General features: G+C 43.2%; 1 long non-coding RNA gene across 1 annotated transcript; it reads left to right on the plus strand.

Moving 5' to 3' along the window:
* The first annotated feature begins 1290 nt into the window (after window positions 1-1290).
* LOC138775150 (uncharacterized) lies at window positions 1291-13474 on the plus strand. Its single transcript, XR_011360516.1, has 3 exons — window positions 1291-1362; window positions 13132-13204; window positions 13386-13474. It is a non-coding gene; the product is annotated as an uncharacterized lncRNA (long non-coding RNA).
* The last annotated feature ends 303 nt before the right edge of the window (window positions 13475-13777 follow it).

Raw genomic sequence — 13777 nt, forward strand, 5'->3', positions numbered from 1 at the left:
AAATCTCCACTCCCTGGATAATGCCTCTTAAGTGTCACTGTCGGTTATTTTTTTTGCAGAAATCAATAGTATAGGCGATTTTAAGAAACTTTGTAATTGTGTTATTAGCCTAAAAATGCTTTTATCATGAAAAAGCAGTTCCCTGTCTTCAATGTTCTCTATTGAGAGGGAAGGCATGGAAGGAGATGAGGCACCAAAAGAGGACAACAAAGAGTTAATTTACAGCTACATCACCAGGCTATCTCCTCTGAGGTCAGCACTGACCTCTGATTACCGGCTTTCACACAGTTCCCATTGTGTAATCCTTTGTTCTCTGCTGGCGACTCATCTCCCTCCTCCCCTCTTCATAAAACAGACAGGGCCAGACTGATGTAAACCAGTTGAGATTTCCTGATAATGAGCAGTGGATGAGAGAGAGAGGAGGGGGGGACCTGGGAAAAGTCTTTTGAATGCAGATAATGCCTAATAAACTCAATTACAAAGTTTCTTCACTGGACTATTGATTCTACAAAAAAAATTAAACGACAGTGACACTTTATAAGGGGTTATCTAGTGCTACAAAAACATGGCCACTTTCCCCCCTCTCGTCTCCAGATTGGGTGGGGTTTCAAAACTCACACCTGAACTCAAGACAGAGAGGGGAAAAGTGGCCATGTTTTTGTAGCGCTGGATAACCCCTTTAAGCCTTTGTATATAGAGTTCTTTTTTGCTCAGTATTTTGGTCAGTGTTTTGCAACCAAAACCAGAAGTGTATTGAAAACGCAGAAAGGCTCTGTTCACACACTGTTGAAATTGAGTGGATGGCCGTCATTTAATGGCAAATAACCACTGTTATTTCAAAACAATGGCTGTTTAATGACCTATATCCACTCAATTTCAACAGTGTGTGAAACATAGCCTTCTGTGTTTTCAATCCACTTCTGGTTTTGGTTGCAAAATACTGAGCAAAAATACTGTGTGGAACATAACCTAAGGCTGTATTACATGAGCTAAGTCATGCTGTAAACTAGTGTCATTCTCCGAGATTTGTGCTCCTTTAAAGATCCTGTTACTTGGCTTGATAATCATAAGCAGCTTGTACAGCCTATGAAACAGGAGTTGCACAGACATTATGTGAAGACTATAAGGTTGTGTATATTTGTGTTTAGAAGGCAAAAACAAGTGTATAGATGTAAATACCCTCTGAACATTTCATTTCAAAGATTACTGGCCTTTTTTTTCATAGAACTGAAATGTCTTTATCTCATTTTCACTCTCTTATTGCAGGGAAGGACGTGCAGCATTAGTTACTCTTTTTGTGTGTTTAAATTCATGGCACTGTACAGTATTATCCAGTACTTCACAGTTATTCTTCTGTATTCTGTAAGTATGTATTGCATGTATTATACAATCACATCAGTATAAACCTCTTATAAGTAAGTCACTTTGGAGCACCCAGGGAACTTAACCAGAAATTTTTACTAGAACAGTAATTTGGCTCTCTAACTGGACTTGTATGCTGTAATCACACACAACAGTCTTTATAGAAAACCTGTTTTGGAGCCAAAACAAGAGTGGCTTCAAAATGAACTGGAAATGGCTTGCGTGAGAAAATGAAATACACATTATTTCTAGGTACCCTTCTTGTTTTGGCTCAAAAACTTCAGCTGCAGCAATAAAACTGCTGTGTGTGTCGGCAGCCTTACAGTATCATGCATGTCTCCATTTGTTAATAGGCCTGCCTTAGTTACATGTTCCCATAATATGTTTTTGAATAAGTGTAAAATAGTTTTTTCTGAATCTAATGGCTGGGCTGCTGTGAGGGCTCTGACAATGTAACCAGCAAAGCGTTTTTAAGGGCTGGATAATGGCAGGGCTCCTAATGAGTATTTCATATAAAAACTTAATTAAAATGTGAACATTTTATATTTATATACAGCCCTTATATAGTAATTGCTACAAAGGCATAGAAAAACACAATTTCAGTGGCACCCTCATTTTTAAGTAACACTTAACATAGAAAATGCACAAAAAAGTATCCTAGCAATCATTCATCTTTCTTATACCCAATCACCCAGCCTGGACCAGGTTGTAATGTAAGATTTCCAGAATCCTCACGGGCAGTCGTGGATATAAAGCTTGCAATCTCCCATTCCAGCTTATGCCACTCAGGGTAAACCCTTGTAACTGTTTTATTAGTAAAATCCAAACAACATTTTGGTTCCTTAAGCTGAGAACTTTCAGATCCAGTTTTGTGGACTGAAATGTGTTGCCTGGATGTGGTTAATTCTGAAAAGTGCAGGCTGAATTCCCTGCCCCCCTGTGAAGGGGACAACCGATAGTACCGAGTGGATTGGCAGTGGTGTTTCATTTAAACTGTTACTGTCGTGTGTGTTTTTTGCAGAAATCAATAGTCCAGGCGATTTTAAGAAACTTTATAATTGGGTTTATTAGGCAAATATGCCATTATCTGCATTCAAAAAGACTTTCCCCAGGCCCCCCCATCCCTCCCCTCTCTCATTCACTGCTCATTATCAGGAAATCTCGAATCTTTTACATCAGTCAAGCCCTTTCTAACCTATGGAGGGGGGAGGAGGGAGATTAGCCAGCAGAGAACAAAGGATTACACAGCGGGAACTGTGTGAAGGCCGGTATTCAGAGGTCAGAGAGGTCAATGCTGACCTCAGAGGAGATAACCAGTGATGTAGCTGTAAATTAACTCTTTGTTGTCCTATTTTGGTGCCTCATCTCCCTCCACCCTCCCCTCTCCATAAGAGAACCATGAAGACAGGGGGGTGAGTTTCAAACTGCTTTTTCATGATAAAAATGCATTTTAGGCTAATAAACCCAATTACAAAGTTTCCTAAAATCGCCTGTACTATTGATTTCTGCAAAAAAAAAAAATGTAAACGACAGTAACACTTTAAGCTCACAGTAAACTTGTACCTATCTTAAAGGGAACTCTACATTAAGACAGTTTGTTTCTATTAAAAGTTATATAGATGTGTCTATACAATGTATTACCGTATCTGTGCGGTTCTTCCACACTGGTAGCTGATAGAAATCCAGGAAGTGAAGAAAAATGGCCTCTGTGCCAATTCACATTGTCTCCTGCTCCCTCTGCTCTACCACCTTAGGAGAAAAATCCAATGCCTCTGTCTCACACCATGTCACATTATGTCTCACACCCTACTAGATTTATTAATTACCAAAACAGAACCAGCAACAAGCATTAAATATAAACTGTAAATAAAACTGTAAGCATCCCCAAAACCGAAGACACACTTGCCAAAATATGGCAAAAATAGGAATGTAAGGTGTAACCACAAAGCATTATATAGATATCCAAAAATGCAAGTATATAAGAAGCACAGCTCAGATGCAATCAGAGGCAGAATAAATATTCATCCAGTGACTCATAGGTGATGTATTTCCTGATTAGTTCATTTTTGCTTTTGTCTCCACCTGACCCTCTGCCATGAAGACTTTTTCTGGTCACATCTCATCATTATAGTTTGTTGCTCAGATGATTTTGAATCCTTACTCTCTCTATGTATGGTGTACTGAAGAAGCTAATTCTAAAGAATGCTGATACAATTGACTAAAAGGAGAGCAGCCTGCAGGCTTTCTCAAGGCAGTTTCCCCAACCGACTGTCATTTTCACAGCTGATTTCACTAGTGATGAGCGAACATGCTCGTCCGAGCTTGGTACTCCTTCAAGTATTAGGGTACTTGTTACTCAGATGAGCATCTCACAATACTCAAGAAAATCGCATCATCCGTTTCCTGTAAGTTTGGGCAAATTTCTCAGCAATCAACATGCAGGAGACTCTTTGGTACATCCTGTGATCATGTGGGACCCATACATGTCGCTAGCAGCGATTGGTTTGCCAGATCAGATGACCCTGCCATATAAAAATCTCGGCCCCCGAGGCTCGGCTCACATGCATGCTGGAAGAGAATAGGCACAGAGCTGCTGCTTGTCAGGGAGAGCGTTAGGGAGGGAATTAGCGTTCCAGTAGGCAGGGAATACTAGAGAAAGAAGCAAACAGCCCTTGTAATGGCTTAAAATCGTTGTGTTTTTTTTTGTTTTTTATTACTCCAGACTGCTGGCTGGGACTTGCAGTGCAGCTACCACGATTTCAGCAGCACTCTGTGGTGATCGGCTGCTGGCAGAAAGGGGACAGCAGGTGTTGCATACAGACCCCTAAGAAGTGCTTAGTACTATTTTTTTATTTTGTGGCTGGTGCTGCTGCTGTCGTACATTGCATTGCTGTGATTTGTAGTACACCTTCATAGAACTTAACTGCTCATTGTCCTGTGTAACAGGTGGCATAGACCACAGACCACCATTTACACACAGGCTCTATACGACAGCCTCCAAATACTAGGTGTCCACCAGTATATTTTCTTATTTCTTAGTGATGGCATATCCAAGTTCACTGCTAATTGCCCCGTGTGAGAGGGTGTCATACACTTAATAGCTGCAGTCACCAACAGGTTGTATACGCCAGCCTCCAAAAAACCAGACCACCAGTATATTTTCTTATTTCTACATTTCTTAGTGAATGCATATCCAGATCACTGCTAATTGCCCTGTGTGAGAGGGTGGCATACAGTATATAGCTGCACTTACACACCCAAACTCTATACGACTACCTCCAAAAGTAGTCTGAGTGATATATTTTCTTGGCTTGCTGTGATCTTTAGTGCAGCTATCTCAGTCTTGACTGTGCAGTGTCCATAAAATGATGAACCCCAGGGGTAAGGGTCGAGGACGTGGGTTTCCAAGCGATGCAGTGGGCAGAGGCCATGGTTCAGGGCAGGGTGACACAGCAGCACCCGTTGAGGAGGGGGCAGTGGCCCACCGCAGACATTCACTCCCTAGCTTCTTCTCGCAACTTACGGGGTCATGGGGTACACCGCTATTGAAACTGCAGCAGTGTGAACAGGTGATCACATGGATAGCGGATATGTGTCCAGTAACTTATCCACCCCCAGTCTTCCACGCAGTCCACCCACGCTACTTAGGGAGTGGAAACCTTGCTCCAGCAGCTCAGCCTCCTTCCCCACAGCCTGGCCCCTCCAGGGAAAGAGGGATTCAGATCCACCACATGCTCCCAGGAACTCTTTTCTGGAACCTTCCCTGAGTCAGAGCAACCGGAGCAGTCGATCGTCCCAAAGCCCAAACTATGCAGCTCACCCAGTCAGTGGGTGATAAGAGTGGGACTTGCACGCAGGGTTTGAAGAGGTGTCTGATGATGACGATGAGACACGGTTGTCAGACAGTGAGGTTGTTGTCATGGATGTAACTCAAAGTGGGGAGCAGAGTAAGGAATTGGAGGAAGAGCTGGTGGATAAGGACGAGGTGACTGACCCGAGCTGGGTGGATAAGCCTAGTGAAGACAGTGCTTCTGAGGGGGAGGCAAGTTCATTCACAGGACCGGTTGGAAGAGGAAGAGGGTGGGCAGAGGGAGAAGCAGGGGTAGAGCAAGTAGGTCAGATCAGCAACTGTTTCACTGAGTCAGACTCCCGTGGCCAGGCCTAGATGTTCGCAAGTCTGAAGGTTCTTTAATGAAAGTGTGGATGACCGACGGACTGTAGTGTGCAACCACTACCAGCCTAACCACTACCAGCATGCGCAGGCATGTAAGTGCTAAACACCCCACTCAGTGGAACCAAGGCCGTTCAGTGACTGCAAGTCACACTCCTGCTCCTTCCCCTGTGTCACGTGCTGGCTCTGTCAGTCCCCCCGCCCAGGCCCCAGGCAAAAGCGCCTCCCGCCCCGACAGCCTCCAAAATCAGTATATTTTCTTATTTTTTTATTTCTTAGTGCAGCCATATCCAAGTTCACTTCTAATTACCCTGTGTAATTAGCAGTGAGCTTGGTTCCTTGTGACAACGGGCGAAACCTGGTGGTGATTCTGCAACTCAGCAGCCTCACACATGTACCATGCCTGGCCCACGTCTTCAACCTAGTGTTACATAGTTAATACGGCTGAAAAAAGACACATGTCCATCAAGTTCAATCAAGAGGGGATGGGTGCAGGGAAGGGGGAGGGGTGATAGGTTCTATACATAGCATTTTATTATTTTGCTCTAAGAACTTGTCTAGGCGGTTTTGAAGCCTCTACTGTTTTTGCTGTGACCAGATCCTGTGGTAGACTGTTCCACAGATTCACAGTTCTCATTGTAAAGAAGGCTTGTCGCCTCCGGAGAATTGAACCTTTTTTTCTCCAGACGGAGGCAGTGCCCCCTTGTCCTTTGAGGGGGTTTTACCTGGAACATCTTTTCCCCATATTTTTTGTAGGGGCCATTTATATATTTAAATAAGTTAATCATATCTCCCCTTAAACGTCTCTTCTCCAGACTAAACAAATTTAATTCTTTAATCTCTCCTCATAACTAAGATGCTCCATTCCCCTTATTAGTTTAGTTGCCCGTCTTTGTACCCTCTCCAGCTCTAGAACATCCTTTTTATGAATCGGTTTCCAAAACTGGACAGCATACTCCAGATGAGGCCGCACCAAAGCTTTATAAAGCGGTAATATTATATCCCTGTCCCGGGAGTCCATGCCTGTTTTAATGCATGACAATATCCTGCTGGCCTTAGAAGCAGCTGACTGACATTGTGTACTGTTCTGTAGTCTATTATCTACAAGTACACTCAGATCCTTCTCCATCAGCGACTCTCCCAGTGTAACTCCCCCCAGGACATATGATGCATGCGGGTTATTAGTACCCAGGTGCATAACTGTACATTGATCCACATTGAACCTCATTTGCCAAGTGGACGCCCAAACACTCAGTGTGTCTAAGTCATCCTGTAACACCTGCACATCCTCCATAGACTGTACTGTACTACAAAGCTTGGTGTCATCTGAAAAGATAGAAACATTGCTGTTAATTCCATTCTCAATATCATTAATAAACAAGTTAACAGAAGAGGGCCCAGTACTGACCTTGGGGTACACCACTTATTACCGGGGACCATTCGGAGTAGGAATCATTGACCACCACTCTCTGGGTACCATTATTAAGCCAGTTTTCAATCCAGTTACACATTAAATTTTCCAAACCGATAGACTTTAACTTACCCATCAGACGTCCATGAGGAACTGTGTGAAACGCTTTAGCAAAATCCAGGTACACGATGTCCACAGCTGCGCCCCATCCAGGCTTCTCATGTTAGGTTGGTTTGACAGCTTCAGTCCTTAGTAAAACCATGCTGGTTATCACTTATAATACTATTAGCCACTACATATTCCTGGATGTAGTCCCTTATAAGCCTCCCAAATAGTTTCCCCACAATGGACGTTAAGCTTACAGGTCTATAGTTACCTGGGAAGTTCGAGAGCCCTTTTTGAAGATCGGCACTACATTGCCTTACGCCAGTCCTCGGCACAATACCAGTAAGCAAAGAATCACGGAATATTTCATACAAGGGTAGAGAAATTACAGAACTGAGTTCCCTAAGAACTCTGGGGTGTAATCCATCAGGCCCTGGAGCTTTGGTTACATTGAGTTTGTTTAATTTATCTTGGACCATATCTATAGTAAACCAGTTCAGTACATTACATGTGTTAGCAGCACTGGCCCCACCCACCTCAGTACTGGCCCCACCCACAACAGCTCCATACTCTTCTTTTGTATATTTAGAGCTGAAGAACCCATTAAGTAACTCAGCTTTCTCCTGATCCCCAGTTATTAATTCCCCTTCGCCTTTATTTAGGGGTCCTACATGCTCTGACCTTGGTTTTTTTGCATTAATATACTTGGAGAATTTTTGGGGGTTTCTTTTGCTATCTATAGCTACCTGCCTTTCATTGTGAATTTTGCTGCTTTTATTACATTTTTACAGGTTTTGTTGACTTCTTTGTAATGTTTAAAGGCTACAGCTGACCCCTCTGATTTATATTTTTTGAATGCCCCTTTTTCTCATTTATAGCCCTTCTAACCTCGGTTGTAAGCCATGTGGGATTGGATTTTAACTGTTTATATTTATTACCCATAGGAATATATTTGGCAGTACAGTTATTTAATGTGGATTGAAGATTTCCCATTATTAGCTGTATCAGTATATGATAGCAGCCGCTCCCAGTCTATGCCCTGAAGTTCTGCCCTTAACCTTTAGGGGACACAGCCAGTTTTCATTTTAGCGTTTTCGTTTTCCCTTCTCGTGTATATAAGGCCATAGCGCCTGCATTTTTACAGCTAGAGACCCAAATGAACCCTTATTTTTTGCGCAACTAATTGTACTTTGCTATGGCAGATGTAATTTTTTACTCCGTTCGCCCTAGGTAAAACTGACTTGTTATGTTCCTTAAGTTGTTACGATTACAACGATATATAACATGTATAACTTTTATTTGATTTGATGGCTTGTAAAAATTAAAACCTTTTAAAGAATATATGTTCCTTAAAATCGCTCCATTCCCAGGCTTTTATCCTTTGGTCTATGGGTCTGTGTGAGGTGTCATTTTTTTGCGCCATGATGTGTTCTTTCTATCGGTACCTTGATTGCGCATATACGACTTTTTGATCGCTTTTTATTACAATTATTCTGGATTTGATGCGACCAAAAATGCGCAATTTTGCACTTTGGGATTTTTTGGCGCTGACGCCGTTTACCGTGTGAGATCAAGAATGTGATTAATAGTTCAGGCGATTACACACGCGGCGATACCAAACATGTTTGTTTGTTTATTTATTTTTATTTATAAAATGGGGAAAGGGGGGTGATTCAGACTTTTATTAGGGGAGGGGATTTTGTGTTATTTAAAATAAATTTTTCTTTTACTTAACACATATACTAGAAGCCCCCCTGGGAGACTTCTAGTATATGCACTCTGATCTCTCATAGAGATCCATGCAGTATAGTAGGAGTTGGGATGGAGATGAGCAAGTATTTAAAAGCAGCTGTCAACTTTGACAGCTGCTTCTAAGTACTTAATTAGCGGGCACGGCGATCAGACCGTGCCGCTAATAGCCGCGATCCTGGGCTACATGCGGCACCTGGGATCGTGGCAGTTCAGAGGGGGATCGCCGCGCGACCCCCCTCTGAACTCCCATAGCGGCACGAGGACGTTCAGTAACGTCCTGGTGCAGCTATGGGTTAACACAGGAAAATTGGCCCTTTTAAAATTAAGAGTTTTTGCCCTCACAACATGTTTTCTTTTCTACACTTTAAGCTAAAAGTCACTATATTGTGGTCACTATTACCCAGGTGTTCACGGACAGTGACATCCCCAACCAGCTCAGCGTTGTTAGAAATAACCAGATCCAACAAGGCATCACTTCTAGTTGGCTCCTCCACAAACTGGCCCAGAAAATTATCCTGCAGGAGGTTAAGAAATCCCTCCCCTTTGTGGTTTTAGCTGAACCGTGACCCCAATCTATATCTGGGTAGTTGAGGTCCCCCATTACCACTACTGTTCCCTCCCGGGCAGCCCGCTCTATTTGTCTATTCAACTGGCCATCTACCTCCTCAGTAATGTTGGGGGGTCTATAGATTACACCAAGAATAATTTTTTCACTCTTTACCTCCTTCTGTAGTTCTACCTATAATGTTCCATTCCACATCATCACAGTCATCGCCCCTATTGCATCTTTTACACTCACTTTAATATCATTTCTGACATACAGACATACTCCTCCTCCCCTTCTGCCCACCTGGTCCCTTCGGAACATTGCAAATCCCTGAATATTGACAGCCCAGTCATGTGAGGAGTCCAGCCATGTCTCAGTCACACAAACCACATCAACCTCCAGAACCAAGGCCTCTAGCTCCCCCATCTTGCTGGCTAGACTTCTGGCATTAGTAACCATACACTTTATATTACCATCGAGTTTAACCGCTTCATTATAAGAAATAGGATTTATTACTGTGCTGTGGCTACAATCATCCTCACTGTTTATCCGCAACATATGGATCTCCCTATCCACTGCTCTTATCCTCCCCGCACAGGACCCTTCTCCTCCCACCTTAATGATCTGTCCCCTCTCTAACCTATCCGCCACTATATTACACACTACATTGTCCTCCCTCCACATCCCTAGTTTAAAAACCTCTCCACCCCTTCTAGGATTCTCTCCCCCAGCACAGCGGACCCCCTTCCATTAAGGTGCAAATTATCTGCGGAATTCAGCTCAGTGCTCTAAAAACCCAAACCCTTCTTCTCTACACCACGACTTGAGCCATGCATTTAACCTTCTAAGCTCCCACTGTCTTTCTGCGATGCGCATGGCACAGGCAGTATCCAGAGAATACCACCTTGGAGGTCCTTCCCTTCAACTTAGCACCTAGTTTTCTAAAATTATTTTTAATAGACCTCCACCTACCTTGTATCCTGTCATTGGTTCCCACCTGGACCACGACAGCTGGGTCATCCCCAGCCCCCCCAAGTAATTTATCCACCCTTTCCACCACATGCCGAACCCTGGCACCAGGGAGACAGCAAAACATTCGGTTGAGGCGGTCTTGGCGACAAATTATTCTATCCGTCTTCCTGATTATAGAATCCCCTACAACCACTAACTGTCTAGGCCTACCTACAATACCATCCCGCCCACTACTAGTTGGACTGTTCCCCCGGCTGTTAGGAAGAACAGGTTCCACTAGAGCTGCCATTTCTGACACGGATGCCCTTGCATCATTACCTAACTTGGCAATTTTGCTTGGGCATACAGTAGGAGAAGTGGCCTTCCTTTTCTTGGATCCCTTACTGGTCCCTCTAACTACATTAACCCAGCTATTTACTTGGGCCTCCTGATCTATATCACCACCCTCCATCTCTAACCCACTAACTTCCTGCTCAGTGAGCCGAAGTTCCCTCTCAAGGTGGCCAAGTTCCCTCAGTGTTGCAATATGCTTCTCCAGATCTCTAACTCGAGCTTCTAGATGGGCAACATGCTGACATCTGTCACAGCGGTACTCACCATGGAACACCTGCTCCAGTTGTGTGTACAATGCGGCAGACTGCGCACTAAATGAAACCTTCCATCTCGCTAGCCATCATCCTCAGTGCAACAAACACAATGAAAAAGAAAGAGATTTAGCACTTACCAGAACTTGTAACTCCTTCTTTTAACTCCTTTTTTCAACTCCACTTATTTTCAACAGCTTGTCAGCAACCACAGTGAGCAAGCACTGTGTTGCTGCGGTTCCTTAAAACCTACCCCAATTTGCCTGACTTGCTCACCAAGGTGCAGCGCATCTGTGCGCATTTCCGCAAGTCAACCAGGGAATGTTACCCCAACTCCTACAGTCAAATTCAAACTGAACAGTGGTGGGGAAGTGGTGAGTCACATGATGCAGGGAAAGTTAGCATATGAGTGCTAAACACCCCACTCAGTGGAACCAAGGCCGTTCACTTACTGCAAGTTACACCCCTGCTCCTTCCCCTGTATCAGGTGCTGGCCCCAGGAACGAGCGCCTCCCGCCCTACACCACCACTTCACCTCCACAATGCTCCACACCCTCCAGCAAGGTGTCCAAGCGCAGTGTTCAACTGTCCCTACAACAGACCTTTGAACGAAAGCGCAAATACACTGCCACTTACCCACATGCACAAGCCCTAAATGTGCTCATAGGCAAACTGCTGAGCCTGGAGATGCTGCCCTATCGGCTGGTAGAGACAGAGGCTTTTAGGAACCTCATGGCGGTTGCTGCCCCTTGGTACTCTACTGTGTTAGGCCTAATGTTTGTGAGGTTCCATGCCTGCCTTATCTAAAGGCCGGTAAAGGCCACTTTATGGTCTTTTTTTTTTTTTTTTTTTTTTTTTTTTTTTTTTTTAAATCTTCAATTTCGATTTTCAAATCAAATCTACTTCGATTCAAGTGCTTTTTGCAGGGCTGTCAGTTCATCAATTGTATCTACAGGATACACACCACCGTTCAAAGGAACAGACAGTGAAAATGGTGGATTCTAATTTGGCATCCTTTTGTTATCCATTTCAAACCATACTATCTGTGGATGTCCTCTGCAGTCCTTTCATTTTTTAGCTGTTTTAAAGGCAGTAGTCAGCTGCTTGCATTTTAGTACTCGCTCATCACTAGTGGTGACATTGCTCATAAAAAAGCATTATGTACAGTGGGGAAAATAAGTATTTAAAACACTGCCAATTTTCCAAGTTTTCCCACCTGCAAAGAACGGAGAGATCTGTAATTTTTTTTTATCATAAGTACACTTCAACTGTACGTGCCAGAACCTATATATTTAAAAAAAAAAACGAAAATTACGTACAATTTTTAACTTATTATTTTGGATATTATTACATAAAATGGCCCCATCCCCACCGTATGGGGCGACCACTATAAAAAAAACTTCCGGCGCCTTTCTTTCTCCCGATGCTTACCTGGCCGAGTGTCTTCGAGCCTCTCTGAGACGCTTGGGTGCCCAGGAGAGGTTGTACGTTGCACTGCCTGCGCCAGGAACGGTACGGGAGGCGCGCACAGAGGCTGGGAACAGGCCCCAGGTGAGCTAAATGTGTTTTGTTTGTTTTTTAAATTAAGCTGCTGCTAACTCCTGCCTGACCGCAGCAGGGCTGTGGTCAGGAAGGGGTTAACATTTTACTGCATATAAGGCAAACCCCTGACCATCTTCGTAAAAGTCAAGGGTCGTCTTATATGCCCAGTCGCCTTATACGCCGGAAAATACGGTACCTATGATAAAAATTGCAGACCTCTCCATTATTTGTAGGTGGGAAAACTTGCAAAACCAGCAGTGTATCAAATACTTGTTTTCCCCACTATATGTATGATGCTGTTTTGGGAACTGTGTATCTCTATATGCTTGAATCTCCATATAATGCTTTGTGGTTATTTTACTGGACCCATGTGAAATTTTACTTTTTTTTTTTTTTTTAAATGCTTCTGTTTTGGTTGTTTGTTTTTTTTCTTGTAATTTTGAGTGTGTGCACAATCATTTTGTTGCTTATGTCGGATTCCATACAAAAAAACAAACACACACACACACACACATATATATATATATATGCACTGTGTGAAAAATACTTTAGTCTCTCGTCTGTCTGTTCTACACTAATAGATTATCTGAAGCAAGTAGGTTTCGATGTGTATTGAAGTTAACGTGACTGTTTTGTTGCTTCTTAGCCACTTCAACATCTTTTAAAACTTATCTTCTCCTGTTAGATTCTGAGCAACTTAGGAGACTCCCAGTTTCTTTTCATAGACCTGGCAATAATCTTGGTGGTGGTGTTTACAAGTAGGTATTTTGCTATGTATGTATGTGTGTGTGGGGGTGGTGATTGGGATAAATGGACGGAGTTTCAGTTTTCAAAAATAAATAAATTGTGTGTGTCTCTAGCTTTATTGTTTATATAACCATCCTTTGTGGAGCAAATAAAATTTATGTGGCAATGATTAAGGATTTTTACCTTCTCCAGTGAGTTTAAACCCAGCCTGGAAAGAGTTGGTTGCACAAAGACCTCCGTCTGGTCTCATCTCGGGACCACTTCTCTTTTCTGTCCTCTCCAAATCGTTATTTGCGTGACATTCCAGACCATGGCTTTCACATTTGTAAAACAAGAGCCCTGGTACGAGGTCTGGAACTCCAGCAGCAAGTGAGTAAAATTTTGAAGTCAACCAAGTTTAAAGGGCTACCGTGGAGCGTAAAATTTCTTTTTAATACATCTATTTTAATTACACGGGCCTCTGCTTCCACCAGCGTTTGCGTCGAGAACTGCAGGACTGTCTCAATCACTGCTGTGGTGTGCATATCACCATTGATGCAGAGCAGCCTACATGCTTGCACAGTGGAGAGGGAAGAGACCAAGTC

This window comes from Dendropsophus ebraccatus, unplaced genomic scaffold, assembly GCF_027789765.1.
Source record: "Dendropsophus ebraccatus isolate aDenEbr1 unplaced genomic scaffold, aDenEbr1.pat pat_scaffold_1382_ctg1, whole genome shotgun sequence".
NCBI lineage: Eukaryota > Metazoa > Chordata > Amphibia > Anura > Hylidae > Dendropsophus > Dendropsophus ebraccatus.